The sequence below is a fragment of the Lepisma saccharinum genome, chromosome 10, assembly GCF_977018435.1.
Source record: "Lepisma saccharinum chromosome 10, izLepSacc3.1, whole genome shotgun sequence".
NCBI classification, from domain to species: Eukaryota; Metazoa; Arthropoda; class Insecta; order Zygentoma; family Lepismatidae; genus Lepisma; species Lepisma saccharinum.
In genome coordinates this window covers 84,866,746-84,881,974 of record NC_139238.1, presented here as the reverse complement: position 1 = coordinate 84,881,974, position 15,229 = coordinate 84,866,746, and the positions used below count along the sequence as shown (strand labels likewise).

Genomic DNA, 15,229 nt, shown 5'->3' with positions numbered 1-15,229 from the left:
ATCGAACACAAAGCAGATATTTCTGAAATCTCCCTCTCGAACCCGAAAATTTCAGGAAGTTGTGCCTGAACTTAGTTTACCTCCGCAACCAGTGTTGACGAGATGGGGAACCTGGATATCAGCAGCTTATATTATGCTAACAACCTTGAAAAAATAGTGAGGTGATCGATGCTCTTCCAGAAAATGAAGCGGCTTCAATCCGTGAAGTGAAAAAACTCCTGTGCTATTCAGAACTGAAGAATGAACTGTCGTTTATTTTTGCACAGTATGGTGCATTGCTAGAGACAATTACAAAGCTAGAAGAAAGAGGTGAGACTCTTATAGCATCCATGAAAATCTTCGAGGAATCTCTGCAGCAGATGATGGAAGTGCCAGGAGAAAAGGGGTCAGCTGTTGCAGAAAAGTGCAAGCGGGTAGTGAGTGCAAAGGAGGACTTAAAACAATTGAAAACAATATGTGATATTCTAAAAGGTGAAAATACTGTTACCGGAATTAGTCCAGCTTGTTTTATGTATGCTCCAATAACTTCTGTCGAAGTAGAAAGATCATTTTCTATTATGAAAAACATTCTCTCTGACAGATGACTATCAATGAATATTGAGAACTTAAAAAAAAACCTTGTAGTTATGTGCAATCAAGACCGAGAAAATTTAAATGCTCTTCCCAATGTAGATTTTAACATTTTGCCAGAAATTATAGATAAAAGTAAGTGACTTCCAAATGTGCCTTTTTTCGGTTTATTTTGCCTTTTTTTTCATTTTTAGTGCCTATTTTCCACATTATAAATGCCTTTTTGCCTGCCTGCTTTAACGAAAATAAATGCCTGAACTTCCGGGCTCTACTTATAATTTTGAAATGTGGTAGCACTTTAGATGTCAGTCACTTCCATATGTGCGCAAGCTACATAGTTTCACCTGTGACGATCAACTTTTACAATATTTTTTTCCATGAATAAAACATTACAAAGAAGGATTGAAGGATTGAGTACATGTTATTGAAATGTTGTGAAAGTAGAATAAAGTTAATTGTGGTATAATTAAACCAAATACTTTTCAAATGATTCATTTCATGTCTCAAAATTTAGTATGTGTGCAAATGTTCTGTTATCTTTCCAATGCCTTCCACTGAGACAGTGACCCTCCATCCAGTTCAGTGCATTGATTGAACGTAATGGGTTGCTTGCCCATGTAGGATAAATGTTATTTGTGGTTAGGAGCTCTATGCCCAAGAAGTCGAGCACTCTCGTAATCTACCACAATTTCTTTTTATCTTAAATATAGAGGGTGTGGGGTACTTACTTGAGTAAATACAATGCATACATATACTTTCATATTTTGGCCCTTTTTGACATTTTCAAACTGTTTTAGAGACTACAATTTCGAGCTTGTGCGTAAAACTTTCAGGAGCATTGCGACATTACTTACACTGTATATTCGCAATAAAATTATCGAAACCTAATGCACGATTTAGGAGGAGCATGGGTGGGGTGGATGGGCAAAGAAAGACAAGTCATCTACTTAGTGACCATGATAACATGTTTCTGCAGCTAGAAAACTTGACAGACTGCAATGGTATTACATGTGAGTGAAATTGAACAATGTGTTTCAAGATGGTGAATGAAAAACTGATTTTCCTCATGTTGCAAGCATACTCTATACCATGCTCTCTTTTTCCCCAAAATTGTCTACAATGCATTTTCGGAGTATAAGGAAGTAAACTCAGTCATTGTAGATAATCCGTCGGTCCGCAATTTTGCAGTAAAACTTTTAAAATGATATATTTCATAGTTTAGGAGAGGAGTGGTGGTAAAATCGCGAACATACATTTTGCCATAAATGTCAACATTTTGAGTTGCAATTTTTAGAGTTACAAGATAACTTAAAGGATTGGCATCAAATTGTATTTGAGAATAATTTGTCACCATGTTTAAAGATGGTGGACGATAAACTGATTTAACATGCCTTGCGAGAGCTTAAAGTTATGCAAATATCTGAGGTTAGATTTTCATAGATTAAGAAAACCAAGTCTCAGCTACGTTAGGACATTACTTGAGCTTGAAGTTTTTAATAAAACTGTAATATAGTGTGGGGTTTCGGAAGGGTCACCAATTTTGAGACCACAATATCTAGCAATTTTAGAGGTATTAAGCTTAAATTCATGTCGCAAATAGATACATGCAGGGAATGATTTTATTTTGCATTTGCATTTGTTGAAAGTATTTCAAGATGGTGGATGAAAAATTGATTTTTCATATTCTGAGGTAGCTCCAAATTCTGATGCCACTTTCAAATATCTGCCTAAACTACATTTTTTGACATTAAGAAAAGATACTTAAATATTTTAGGGCATTTGTTAAGCTATGGCCAGACAATTTTTTTTTTTTTAACAATATAGTGCATATGTATGTTGGGATCCAAATGGGGGCCACTAATGTTTTGTCCATGGGAACTGTTAGTTTCATAGCAACCAGATATTTTGGAGGATGGGTATGGTATTCCATTTGGATGAAATCAGTCAAGACAATTAAATATGTGAACCAAAATTTTGGCATGGCTAATACACGGAGGAGATATTTAAACTCGAAACATCCACAAAAATATTGGGAAAACACAACTGTGAACAAACTGTATTGAATTGAAACAGATTTAAAAGTGTGTATGCAGCTACCGTATGTTGTATAGCAGGTAAAGGTAAAGTTCCCATTGCATATCCTGGGTGGCTACTTACCGGGAATTCCTTGAATTCTGGGAATTATGCATGAATAATTGGCTCCGTAAATGTTAAAAAATTGCAACATTTATTAAATCCATGGCACATTAAGGGCATCCCCAATGGCGTAGTGGTAGCATCATCACCTTGTAATCAAGGGGTCCTGGGTTCGATACCCGGTGGAGGCACATAGTGGTTCGGATCCAGCTATGAACTGTAGCTCCAGTCCCAATTAGCCTTTCTGTGCATAAAGTGGACTTAAAACACCAACTCAATCAATCAAATCATATCCCATTGCATTTATAAATGCTCTGAGGCAAGTTTTTAACCAATTTTATTTTTATCAAGGAAGGCAAAGAAAGCTACGTGAAAAATAAATTGAATTCTCTTGATCTGTTTATTGATCTCTGTAGAACAATCTATCTGATAGACGGTACATTATTGCAAGATAATATATCCTGAAGTTGAATTGGTAAATTTGAGCTTAAAATTCTTATACAATTACCAATTTGTCGTACTTTAGTATATCCCATAACATTAGTAACTTGTGTTTGTAGATGTATTTTGAGTGAATATGTGAAATCCAAATGTAAACTCTGCAACTTAAATTTAATATTTGAAATATACATGTGTTGTTTATTTGAATTGATTTAGAATTGTTGGATACATTGGAATCACACAGAAACTTTATATTGTTAATATATTTCTGTGCATATGTGTGTGGGTGGTGAGAAGCGGTAATACATAAGGTTGAAAAAGAGAAAACATCTTCTGGTGACCTTCAATTACTGGAACGTTCACCTTGAAAACTGGGAATTATACTTGAATTTTATCATGGTCTTAGAGTGGTCACCCTGATATAGCACCGTGCCATGAAGGCACATTCAGAGGATATCTGAGCAGGGGCCCGACATATTCTTGATCTCGGCCATTTTGGAGGTGATGTGATCACAACCAAACTCTGGCTGCCTTCAGCACCCAGGACCCATTGATTTGAGGTTCGGTGTTCCACATCTGCTTTATGCAGGGACAAGACTGGAAAAATTTTGACCTTAGATCATCCACCCCAAGATTCGAACATGGGTCTTCTGCATGGCAGTCAGGCAGCCTGTCTAATTTTTTTTTTTACGTAATAAAAGTAATACGCTAAGCAGTAGTATCCCCCCTTTTTCTATTTTCTCAATTTTCTGTATTTTCTCTGTGTTATCTTTGGGACAAACACAAATATCCACGTCTGAATCAGGATTCGAAACCAGGACTCCTGGCATTGCAGTGTGCTGTGCTAACCACTCTGCCATGAAGGGTGACTAAACCACCACAGCTATCAAGTATTAGCAGGGCCGTATCAAGGTTTGTGGAGGCCCCTGGGCAAAATGTTTTGTCCCCCCCAATAATTTTATTATTTTTAACTAGGAGCATAAAGCTCAATATGTTAACCACCAATTTTCAGCAGTTGAAATGGTAGACCTGATTTTAGAATCAGTAGTCATTCAGAATCGAACATATCGCAGATAAGTTTATAGGGAGAATAGCACAGTAGAATAAAGTTAAAGTGTGAAAATTGTAGTGCTATAGCAGCAGTAAAATTCTGCGTCTAAATGTCTACAGTATATTATGAAGAGTGAACACCGTAACTACAATATATAGTAAATACTAAGGGGGTTCAGACGGAAACAGAGAACTGAGCAGTAGACTGTACTTATGTACATAATTTATTATAAATTATATTATTTACAATTAACGGTACATATGTCACTACATATGCATGCTCCATCTACTGGACAATTACCGACAGGTTCATTGTGGAAATTGTAGTAACTACACTTTCTTCAAGAAAATTCCCAAAGGCTTAACACTTATAATAGACACACTTTTCTTGCCTTTTTCGCCGAAAATTCATCTACTCTATCATCGAAGTCCAATTCACGAAGAAGTTCATGTTCAATGCTTAATAAACAAAGATTGGATCCTGTCCCATGGTACCATGAGCCTGTTTCTTTACTAATTTCATTTTTGAGAAACATCTTTCTCCGCTGCAGTTTGTTACCATTAAGACCAAATATATTCGAAAGAGAATTTCGGTATTGGGAAATGTACTGCGGAACGGGTCCTTACATACAATATTATACATAGACAGTTCCATTGGGATGTCTTCCTGATGTTTGACATTGCTACTGCTTAGAACTCACAGTTCTAATACGATGTTATTAACGGAAGAAAGTTATGTACTTCGTAGGATTATTTATTATCTTAAACGTATCTGAGAACTGATTGTTTGAATAAGTGTGCCTTATTTCCACACCACAGCCAAATCAATCCACGGTATAAAGTATACTGAGCTTCAGATATATACAAACAGATCGACTGAGAGCTGTGCTACAATTGGATCCAGAAGAATATAGACATACGACAATATTGAAATATTTTTGATTTTTCAAATGCAACTTCTTATGTAATTTTTCACAAGCATAGTCAGCTGGTAAAAAGTTTTTTTTGGTGGAGGCCCTTTACAGCTTCATAAGGTGGGGGGCCCGGGGCAATTGCCCCAGTTGCCCATAGGTTAATCTGACCATGAATAAGTATAGTATTGTAATGCGCAGCCCTGGGAACTGATCACAGATGTATTAACTGTTACACCATCCAGCAAGAGTAGAATCGAACTGTTGGTCAAGTTTTTCAGAACATAGTATTTTAATCATTTGTCCCGCACTGTGGCTGTGCGGTCATGCTTTGGGCTCCGGCTACAAGATGCGTGTGGGATTGAGTCTCCTTCGGGAAACGTAACAGCTTTTCTCGTAATATTTTGGCCTGTGTATGAGACTGGTGAACACTGGCAACGAATAAGTAGCGTAAACAGGTCATGAAAACCTACAACAATGACTGGGGGCCTGTCGTGCTGCCAACACATCACCTCGTAACTGGTCGGATGATCTCCCACCTCTAGTGGTGGGGGTGAGGCCGGCAGTCTGGAGGTAGACCCTGGGTTATGTATGTTTTTAGTTTAATCATTTCAAAGGTGTGAGGCGAGACTTGATTGTCAATTCTTAACCATGTTAACAGAAAATATTAAACAGTTCTTGATTCAGTGAACTAAAACAGTACAAATTGAATGTTCCAATATATTACTATCAGGGAAAAATGGATTTAATTTTTTTAAATATATATATATATTTATAAACATAACATGAAAAAAAAAAACAATAAAACCTGGCTTTGCCCTGGTTTAATCTGAAAACAAAACACCCAGGTTGGGTTTTTCGAAAAAACTCGGGCTAAATGCCAACCCTGTTTTAAGTAACTGTCTAGATTACAAAAGCAGACAAACTTGGAAAATCCACATTGTGTAAATGATGCTCAAGTAATGAATGTACATTTAAGACACATGGAACAATCAAGATTCAAGAAATAAAACAATGGTAAATTCAGCACAAACATATATATATTTTTATGATGGATTATCAAATGATAACAGAACTACATTTTACATCACAGAGTGATGTGCACCCACCAGGCATGGAAACTGGGACCCCTTGATTACAAGGGGACAGTGCTACTACTGTCCTGGGAAAATATAAAGCAATTTAGGTATGATTTTAAAATACCGGACACTTCCCCAATTTCTTTCATACTCAATAATTTAGGCCTCCTAATCACGAATCTGCAGTTAGAATTTCGCGCTCATGTGTAGAACTTGCAAAATAAGTGGGTCCTTCATTGCAACCGACACCCTCAATTCCTCAAGAAAACCAATCTTTATCGAACAAACCATTCAAGGATAGCCCCACGAACCATGCATGGTTAGGTTAGGTTAGGCTGGTTGGGTTAGGCTAACAAAGTTAAAATTTGGGATCGTAGTAATACCAGGAATATATATTTCGCTATTTAGGTATTCGAAACACAAAATCTTGTGATAAACATTGGTTTTCTTGAGAAATCAAGGGTGTTGGTTGCAATAACGGACCCGCTTATTTTGCAAGTTCTACACGTGAGTGCCAAATTTGGTAACAGTTCATTACATCGGAGACACATTAAAATCGGATATTTTGTGTTTCGCATGGTTCATACTTACCAATTGTGTATTGCGGAACATAGTTCAAGGTGTCATTATGCTTTTTACACGAAAACAAACACAGCTTTTCACATAGAGAGTAGTTTTTGTAATTAATTTTTTCGCTTCCCTAACACACAATATGGCGGGCAGAGGTTGACTACCGTTGTAGGTATGCAGTGTTTCCAACCTTCTTCACAGAAAAATACCTACTATCGTGTTCGTCACGTGTGCAAATTGGGTAAGACTCTACTTTACGTCCTTTTCCTAAGGAATACATGTCATATATCCTTGGAAAGCTTATTGTATAACGAATTCAACAATGTAAATCCCAAAGCGAGGAAAAATTACCTGGAGGAGGAAATCGATAAAAACTGATGTTGTCCAGATATGTGTAATTGAACGTTCAGAGGAAATTTTTCGATGATGAAGCACAAATTTAGGGGTGAAATGAGTGCTAATGGAACCTAACCTCGTAGGCATACCTTGTTCCCGTGAATGGTTTGTGGGGCTACCCGTGCATGGTTTTTGGAGCTAACATGAATGGGTAAATATGCGATAACGCCCGGACACCTTTCACTCATTTATTTCCTTAATTTTACCACTGGTACTTACCTATTTTGCCTAGCAGAACATTCTTTAAGGTCAAGTTATGCCTTCTTCCATAAAATACTGTCAACTTTTCATATTACGATTGATTATTTGTATTACTTGTTCCGCTTCTGTAATAGACAATATGGCGTGCACTCGTAATGGATCATCGCGCGTCATGATGCGCCAGCTTGTGTTTTGTAGTTTTTCAGTGCGCAAGCAGTGTTTCAAACCTTCATGATGTAAAATTACGTACTATTTCGATTTTTTTTTCATGTTTACCTCCACAAACCATGCACGTTAGCCCCAAAAACCATCCATGGGTAGCCCCACAAACCATTGACGTTAGCCCCAAAATCCATCCATGGGTAGCCCCACAAACCATTGACGTTAGCCTCAAAAACCATCCACGGATAGCCTCACAAACCATTCACACAAGGTTAGGTTAGGCCTGTTAGGTTAGGTTCCATTAGCACTCATTTCACCAATAAATTCATCGAAAAAAGGAAGCGCGGCGAACATAGTTAAAAATAGAAATTTTCATAAAAAGAAGGCACGTTTTGAAACACTGCAAAGATCGCGTGACTTTCAATGCTCTCGCCATCTGCATGCACACAATGGAAACAACGGCATAATGTGGCAGCAATGCCAATTTCTTACGTAAAAAGTTATTAATTCTTGTTTGGCAGCATTAAACTACGAAGTTTTTACTTTCCATGAAACAAAATACCTCCAAGAACGTCCAGAATGCTAAAGAAACTCATTTCAGTAAGTACTTTCTCCTGTAAATTTGAAGAAATCCGTCCGGGCGATATCGCATATTTACCCATGAATGGTTTGTGGGGCTACCTGTGAATGGTTAGTGGGGCTATCATGAACAGAAAGTGTAAAAAGAAAAAGGGCCTTATCCGAAGTAAGCATGGTTTTGAACGATGCACTAAATTATTACTGGGGATAAACGTATTTTACACTATCTACAAGTTTTTGGAACCTGTTATTTTTCATGCACCATACACACGCACAACGTACCTAGAACGCAAAGAAGCAATCACCACACAGAATGCAAACAAGCAAAGCACAAGCATTCACAACGTGGACACAAAGACGAGCCTGCAGTGTTGTTAATTCCCATCGGTTACCACCAAAAGGCAATAAGGACGTAGAGTCTAGCTGCAAATTGTACATTATGTACGAGTAGCAACAGCCCCACAAACCATTTCCGATAAGGTTAGGTTAGGTCTGGTTAGATTAGGCAAGCATCGTTTAAAAAAAGGGGGTTTTGGAAACACTGACAGGGGGTTACGTCATAAAACGTATGCAGCATCCGGTTCACATAGAGAAAGCAATGGCAATTTCTCTTGAAAAATACATGATTTCCCAGTCAAATAGATTCCCCGATGAAAGAAATTGGTACTACTTTACTATACCGGAGACACCTGTCAATGATTTATTTCGCAATTTTTTACATTGCTAACGTACTATTCTGCATTGCGGAACATTTCTTTAGATGAAATAATGGATTTCTAACGAAAATAATGTCTATTTCTTACATACGATAGCCCCACGAACCATCACGGGGACGAGGCATGCCTACTAAGTTAGGTTAGGCCTGTTAGGTTAGGTTCCATTAGCACTCCTTTCGTTCAATTTAGCATATACGGACAACATCGGAATTACAAATTCCACGGCATCTTCCACACCCGGCAACAACTTCACGATGCATCCTCGACACTTCATCTTGTAGCAGCAGCAATAGTGCGACGGAAATAGATTTTCGTAGAAAACTACATGCATTCGCATTAAAATGGATCAAAACTACATTCCCGAACATCAACAACGCTACAGAAAATGATTTGCGTAAGTACATTCTCCTGTAAATTTGAAGAAATCCGTCTCCGGTATAGTAAAGTGTTACCAAGAAAATACCTCGACGAACGTTGGAAACCGTAGAGAAAATTCCATTTCCGTAAGTAGTTTCTTCTGTAAAAATGAAGAAATGTGTTTTCACTATACCACACTGTTACCTGTCTCCGATATAACGAACTGTTACCACTTCTTTAATAAAGAAGAAAAACATACACATGTGACACGGGCATTTTGTAACATCTTACCTGGTTAAATAAAGTAATTCAACTTACCTGTCAGGTTATATGGAAATGAAAATAGAGGTAGATCACACAAAAATTGCCACCAAAGAAGCACGTTACTACTATCGAGTTTGAGTTTACATACAAAAATCTTCACATTGGAGAATTATCACTCCCGTGATGTCATTTTAGCATACAAACTTGAACTCAGACCTTGACGTCGTAAACAATCCGCCGATCGCGACTGTTTTGTTCAGAATTGACAATTGAAATTCGCAGTGACAGTACAACTCATGTGTATATGCATTCTTTTCAGATTGTATAAGATTTTAGATTAGACGGTCACTTTTGGTTTTGATAGAAATGTGAGATATCCCCCAAAATCATGTTTCCTCAAGGTCCTTATAATAATTAACATAAATTACTGTGACTGAAACGAAATTAATTGTGAAATATATTATTTTCCAGGGAGGGGCCGTGACTCCCCCCTTCCGAACGTCCATGAGCATCGGAGACAGAAAAATTGAGACAGGAGGCGGAAATATTTTCAGAGGAGAGCAGCACATTCAATGTGGCGTTAAATAAAAGGGATGTGAGCTACAATAAAACATTTCTCTTGTTTATTGGACGGGGGTAGTTTATCAATTATTTATGACTATACCTGGTAAGTCACCAATGATTCACATTTTTTAGGCTTCTTTTAATTGATTTCAAAAAATGATTACTCTCTGCATCTACTTATGGCCAGCTCTGCTCGATTCCTAGCTGTGAGAAAGTCACTCAATGCATATCCTTTGCTAAATCACCTTGAAACTCTGTTCTTGCAGAAAGACTGACAACAAACAAAGCGGATTCATGTTAAATTAACTTCTTGCTTCATTTTGTGTCTGTTATGTCAAACCCATGGACCGTGGTCTATACTATACTTCTGCACCTTTAGTTTATCTACAGTAGGGACATACAGTATGTAACATTGTTATTCGTACACATTTCCGAGGGAAAAATGTCATATCTACTAGTAAATATAATCATTTTCATATGTACCTGGAAATTAATGTTAATGAAGGTTTCACCAACAAAATGTCAATAAAAATGTATGTTCAAAGTATATAAACAGAGCATATAATTTGTGTGAAAAGAGAGAAACACGCTGTTTCATGCAACATTGTTATTCGTACAGGCAAGAGTTTCAATCTTCCTCGCATACAGTGCCACCGCTATTCGAGCGATTTCGTGCAGTTTGCAACTTCGTAACAAGTTTGAACATGTAGGTGCCCTCCCCGTCAAGCAAAATGTTAGGTATTCTTGTAGGCCTATCGTCTATCTATCAGTGTGTTCGAAATGGGCAAGATGAAGGGACTTAGTTCTGATCTGAAGGATGTTATTATAAATTTGGCCCTTAAAGGTTATTCGTTAAGAAAAATTGGACAAACAGTTAATAAATCACACTCCACAGTTCAATACATAGTAAAATTTAGAGAGGACGGTTCAACACAGAATGTGCCGAGAAAACCAAAAGAGAGAAGGTTGAATAAACGTGATGAACGCTTTATTTTTAAAAATAGTGCGAGAAAACCCCCGACTAAGTGCTCCTCAGTTACAACCGTTACTAGAAAATGTTGCTGGCAAGATGATGTCCGATCAAACTGTCCGACCAGAGGGGGTCACTCCGCGACTTGCACGTTATTGGCTAAAGCTTGTGACGTCACCAAGCGGACACGAGCGGAAGAAAGCTATGCGTAGAATGTAGCAGATGGCTCATGAAACGATGTGTTTTCATGCATCTTTTGATATTATACACCAAAGCTGTTAATTTAATTTGACAACAAGAGATCAAATACGCGATAGAAGAATACACTTATTCCGAAACAATGCATAGTTTATTTTTCATACATTATATGCGTGATATCTTGTCCCTGTAAGCTATATTCCACTGCCAGCTTTTCTTTTCACCTAACCTATTGCATTTATTTTAAATGTCTAATTCTAAGGAAAGTTCTTGTCCGGGCATATTCTGATATGAATTTTTACTGAATGTCCTGGAATTTCCCTTTAATAATTTTACGCTACTTTTAAGATTCTCCAGTTGATCGCCACGATGAGGATAAATTTGTTTTTGTTATTTAGCGTCTTCTTCCACTTTTGGCTAATCGCGACGAACAAGATGAGTGATGATTAGTTTAAATTGATGAAGGGACACTCTGAGCAGGCACGTATCCAAGGGGGAGCTTAGGCGGCTCGAGCCAGCCCGAAAGTTGCGGTTTACAATAGTTAAAATGAGTTTTTTTGGTTTCTTGTGGTGTGAAATAAAATAACGTGACGATAATTTAAGGAGAGAAATAATTATCGAGTCAAGCACGTATGCAAGGTGGGAATCAGGGGGCTCCAGCACCCCATTCAGGAAATTACGCTACATAAAATTAGGTTCATGGCTTCTTAAATAATGTGATGATAATTTGAGATAAATAATTTTCGAGCCAAGACACAGAATGTTCTATAACCCTGTTATTGTTAATAGCGCGCACCCAAGGTGGGATCAGGGGGCTGGAGCCCCCCCTTAATTTTTTCAGTTTACACTACATAAAATTAGTTTTTTTTATTTGATTTATTTCATTTTACTTCGCGTTTTGTTCCTCTTAGCTAATTTACGAAGATGGGAATGAGTGATGAAATTATGAAAATGATAAATTGACATTCACTCACAACCATGGCCGAGCGGGATTCGAACCCGGGACCCTTGGCGTGGCAGCGCGATGTACTAACCACTCAGCCACAGGGTCCGGCAAAATTAGGTTTTTGTTTTCTTGGATAGTGTGCCGATAATATATAAGGAGAGAAATACTTACCAAGGCAACACGGAGAATGTTCTATAACCCTGTTGTTGATAATATTGCATTAAAACTTTTCTTGCGCTTTCGGTGTTGTCGCAATACTATGCAAAGACTTGTCAGCATTTGGAAGCTGCAAACGTAGCGCCACACGTAGGACGATTTATTGTAATGTTTTAATCTCTGGAAAGCGCGAGAGGGAACGTTCTTGAATAAGAGAAGGAGTCGAACTACTGGCAACATTAACGAATCGTTTTATCTGTGGAACGTTCTAGAATATAATGAGGTTAAAATACGCGGCTTCAATTTCCAGGTTGATCTGTACAACAGAATCGCTTAATGAGTATTCAAAGATAAGTGTGATAGTTCATACAGTCGATTAGTGATCAGTCAGTGTCTATTGGTGACTTTATAAGATCTAGTGATTCGAAAATGAAAAGGACTAAATACCATAAAGTAACGAAGTCTACTACTAGTTCCAGTTCGGGTCCAAAGCAGAAGACATTAACGGCAGCGGAATTTCCGGAGCCTCAGTGTAGTGCTAGTTCGGGCGGAGGGCCGAAGAGATCGAAGGTCTCTCTCTAAAGTGAATATTTAAGCAGTAACGGGTATTGAAGCGGTTAATTTAAAAAGAAATAAGCTGCACAGACCAACTGAAAATCAAAGTTTTGAGTGATGAGTTAGTTGTGCCCGGACCAAATTTTCCTAGAATTTTAGAAGAGGATGGTTATGCATACTATTTTTGGTGGTCAGTCCTCATTTTGCCATCTTTTCCTCTCTTTGACGTTCATTTTTTTAAGGAATACTTTGTCAAATTGGGTTATGACCTCATCAACCCTCCCCTGGGCACGTCACTGGAGATAAATGAGTAAGCATTTAATCATATTGGGAGAAGAAACACTAGATGTGTTGGGATCGGAAGGGTTTTCATTGTGAATTAATTGTTTTGAACTGTAGTCGAGAACACTTACTTTGTTTTGTGCCAATATATGACAAGACTGCGGAAGTTGTGACAGACAATTGTGAACACTTGCATGTGCTTAGGCCTCAATATGAATAATTTGCTGGGTTTCGGCTTTTATAAGAACTGTAAACATGGGAGGACAAGACACAGTAGTGGTGTTCAGGCTCGAATCGGAGAGAAATATTCGAGAAATTTCTGCGTCCAGTTCGCAGCCCACAGTTTGAGTCTCGCGTTGTCGAGTGGATTGTCCATCCCGTGCGTGTGTAACAGCTTCGTAAAAACACTCGAAGACGCCATAGATGTTTTGATGTCTGATGATAAGAAATGGACAAACACACATACTGAGATGGTTCCGGCACACAATGTTAATGCATGGAAACAGAGGAGTTGAGTGGTAAAAAATGTTCCGATTTCACGTTCTGAATAATTTGGCAGCCTTGAACAGTGGCGACGATTTTGGGGATAGTTGCTTCCCATTCTTTTGCCTTCACACTATGACCTCTTTATGCTAACCCTTGTATACCAAGGGAAGAGAAAGTAAACTTTCCTTGCACCCCCCACTCCCGTTTTGAACCCAATTGCCACCATTGGCCTTAAACATACAATTGTGAGATTCTATCTTAACCCCTTAAAAATATGGTGTTTAGCCCCCCACGAAAGGAATTCCTGGATACGTGCCTGACTCGCAGAGAACACCTATGCCCATACTGGGACTTGAATCGGGAACTTCGGAGGCGAAATCGAAAGTCGACCACTTAACGCCCTCGGCTACCGAGCCGGCGAATGAATTAGATAATGGCTATTGTATAAATGGTGTCTTTTCGGGAAACATTCAAATAGCAATATTTCTTCCAGGTAATATATCCTAGGAACTTCATTCTTGCGGGCTTATTAGGTTCTGGCATATGGGCCAACAATCTGTGTAGTACTCTGTACTGTTTGGGATAATCCATTTCATCTACTCACCATTCATTTTCATCTTTGCGATTAGCCAAGGGGTAAATTATACTTGAAATAAAACAAAAGCAATACAAATACAAAACAAAAATAATGGAACGATTATGCTGTTACGTTTTCCTGTATTTTAGGCACGTCGCATTTATCAGCCAACAGTCGGAGATTGCTTTTCGGTCGAATGATACTTCTAATAATCGGAGGTAAATGCAAGCTGAGAATTATAATTTGATCTCTTATCCACCTGAGTTGAGGATCTAATTTTTTGGATTTTATTTGTAACAATATTTACTACTGCGAGGAATTAAAAAAAAACGTACGGCTAATTTCGTCACTGGCTTCCTATTCTGTAATAGTTACATTTGTTGTAAGAACATAATACATTAATTTACTTTGTATAAATATTACATTATCCATCGCTTTTCCTAATTAAATCTCATACCATATCCAACACACACATAAAATGTATTTTACTAATAATACAGGTAGGTTTGGTTTGAGTTGGTTTTTTAAGTCTACTTTATGCACAGTAAGGCTAATTGGGACTGGACCCACAGTTTAAAGTGGGATCCGAACCACTTTGTGCCTCCACCGGGTATCGAACCCGAGATTCCTTGATTTCAAGGCGATGACGCTACCACTACGCCATCGGGGAGGACGTGTTCCTTGCATTTTTCTTCCAGACGGCCAAGGGTACTTGCAAGGGGCACAGAGGGGCAATTGCACCCTTCGATTTAAAATTTTATACAAATAAAAATACATTTCGTAAAATTATCTTGCTCGCTTCGCTCACAATTTCTCCTATTCTTATAATCCAAGTTCAGAGCCATAGCTATATGGGGCGGCGGGAGTCGGCCCTGGGAGCCCCCGTAAAATTATTTGCGCCCTATTAAAACAATTTCTTTCTATGAAACTTATTATCAAATATTAATGATGACACTGTAATCCAAGAAGTCATTGGTCAATCAAGGGATTCCTATTTTTGTCAGGTGTCGAAACATGTATTTCAACTATAATATAATACAATTCACACAATATTTTGCAAAAT

General features: G+C 38.0%; 1 protein-coding gene across 1 annotated transcript in view; it reads right to left on the bottom strand.

Annotated features, from left to right (window-relative positions):
• The window catches only part of LOC145994408 (uncharacterized), a 301,805-nt gene extending 292,138 nt beyond the window's left edge, over positions 1-9,667 (bottom strand). The window contains exon 1 of the mRNA XM_083130533.1: positions 9,487-9,667. The gene's annotated coding sequence lies outside the window, so the exon portion shown is untranslated. The remainder of the gene's footprint in view (positions 1-9,486) is intronic.
• Positions 9,668-15,229: the final 5,562 nt, after the last annotated feature.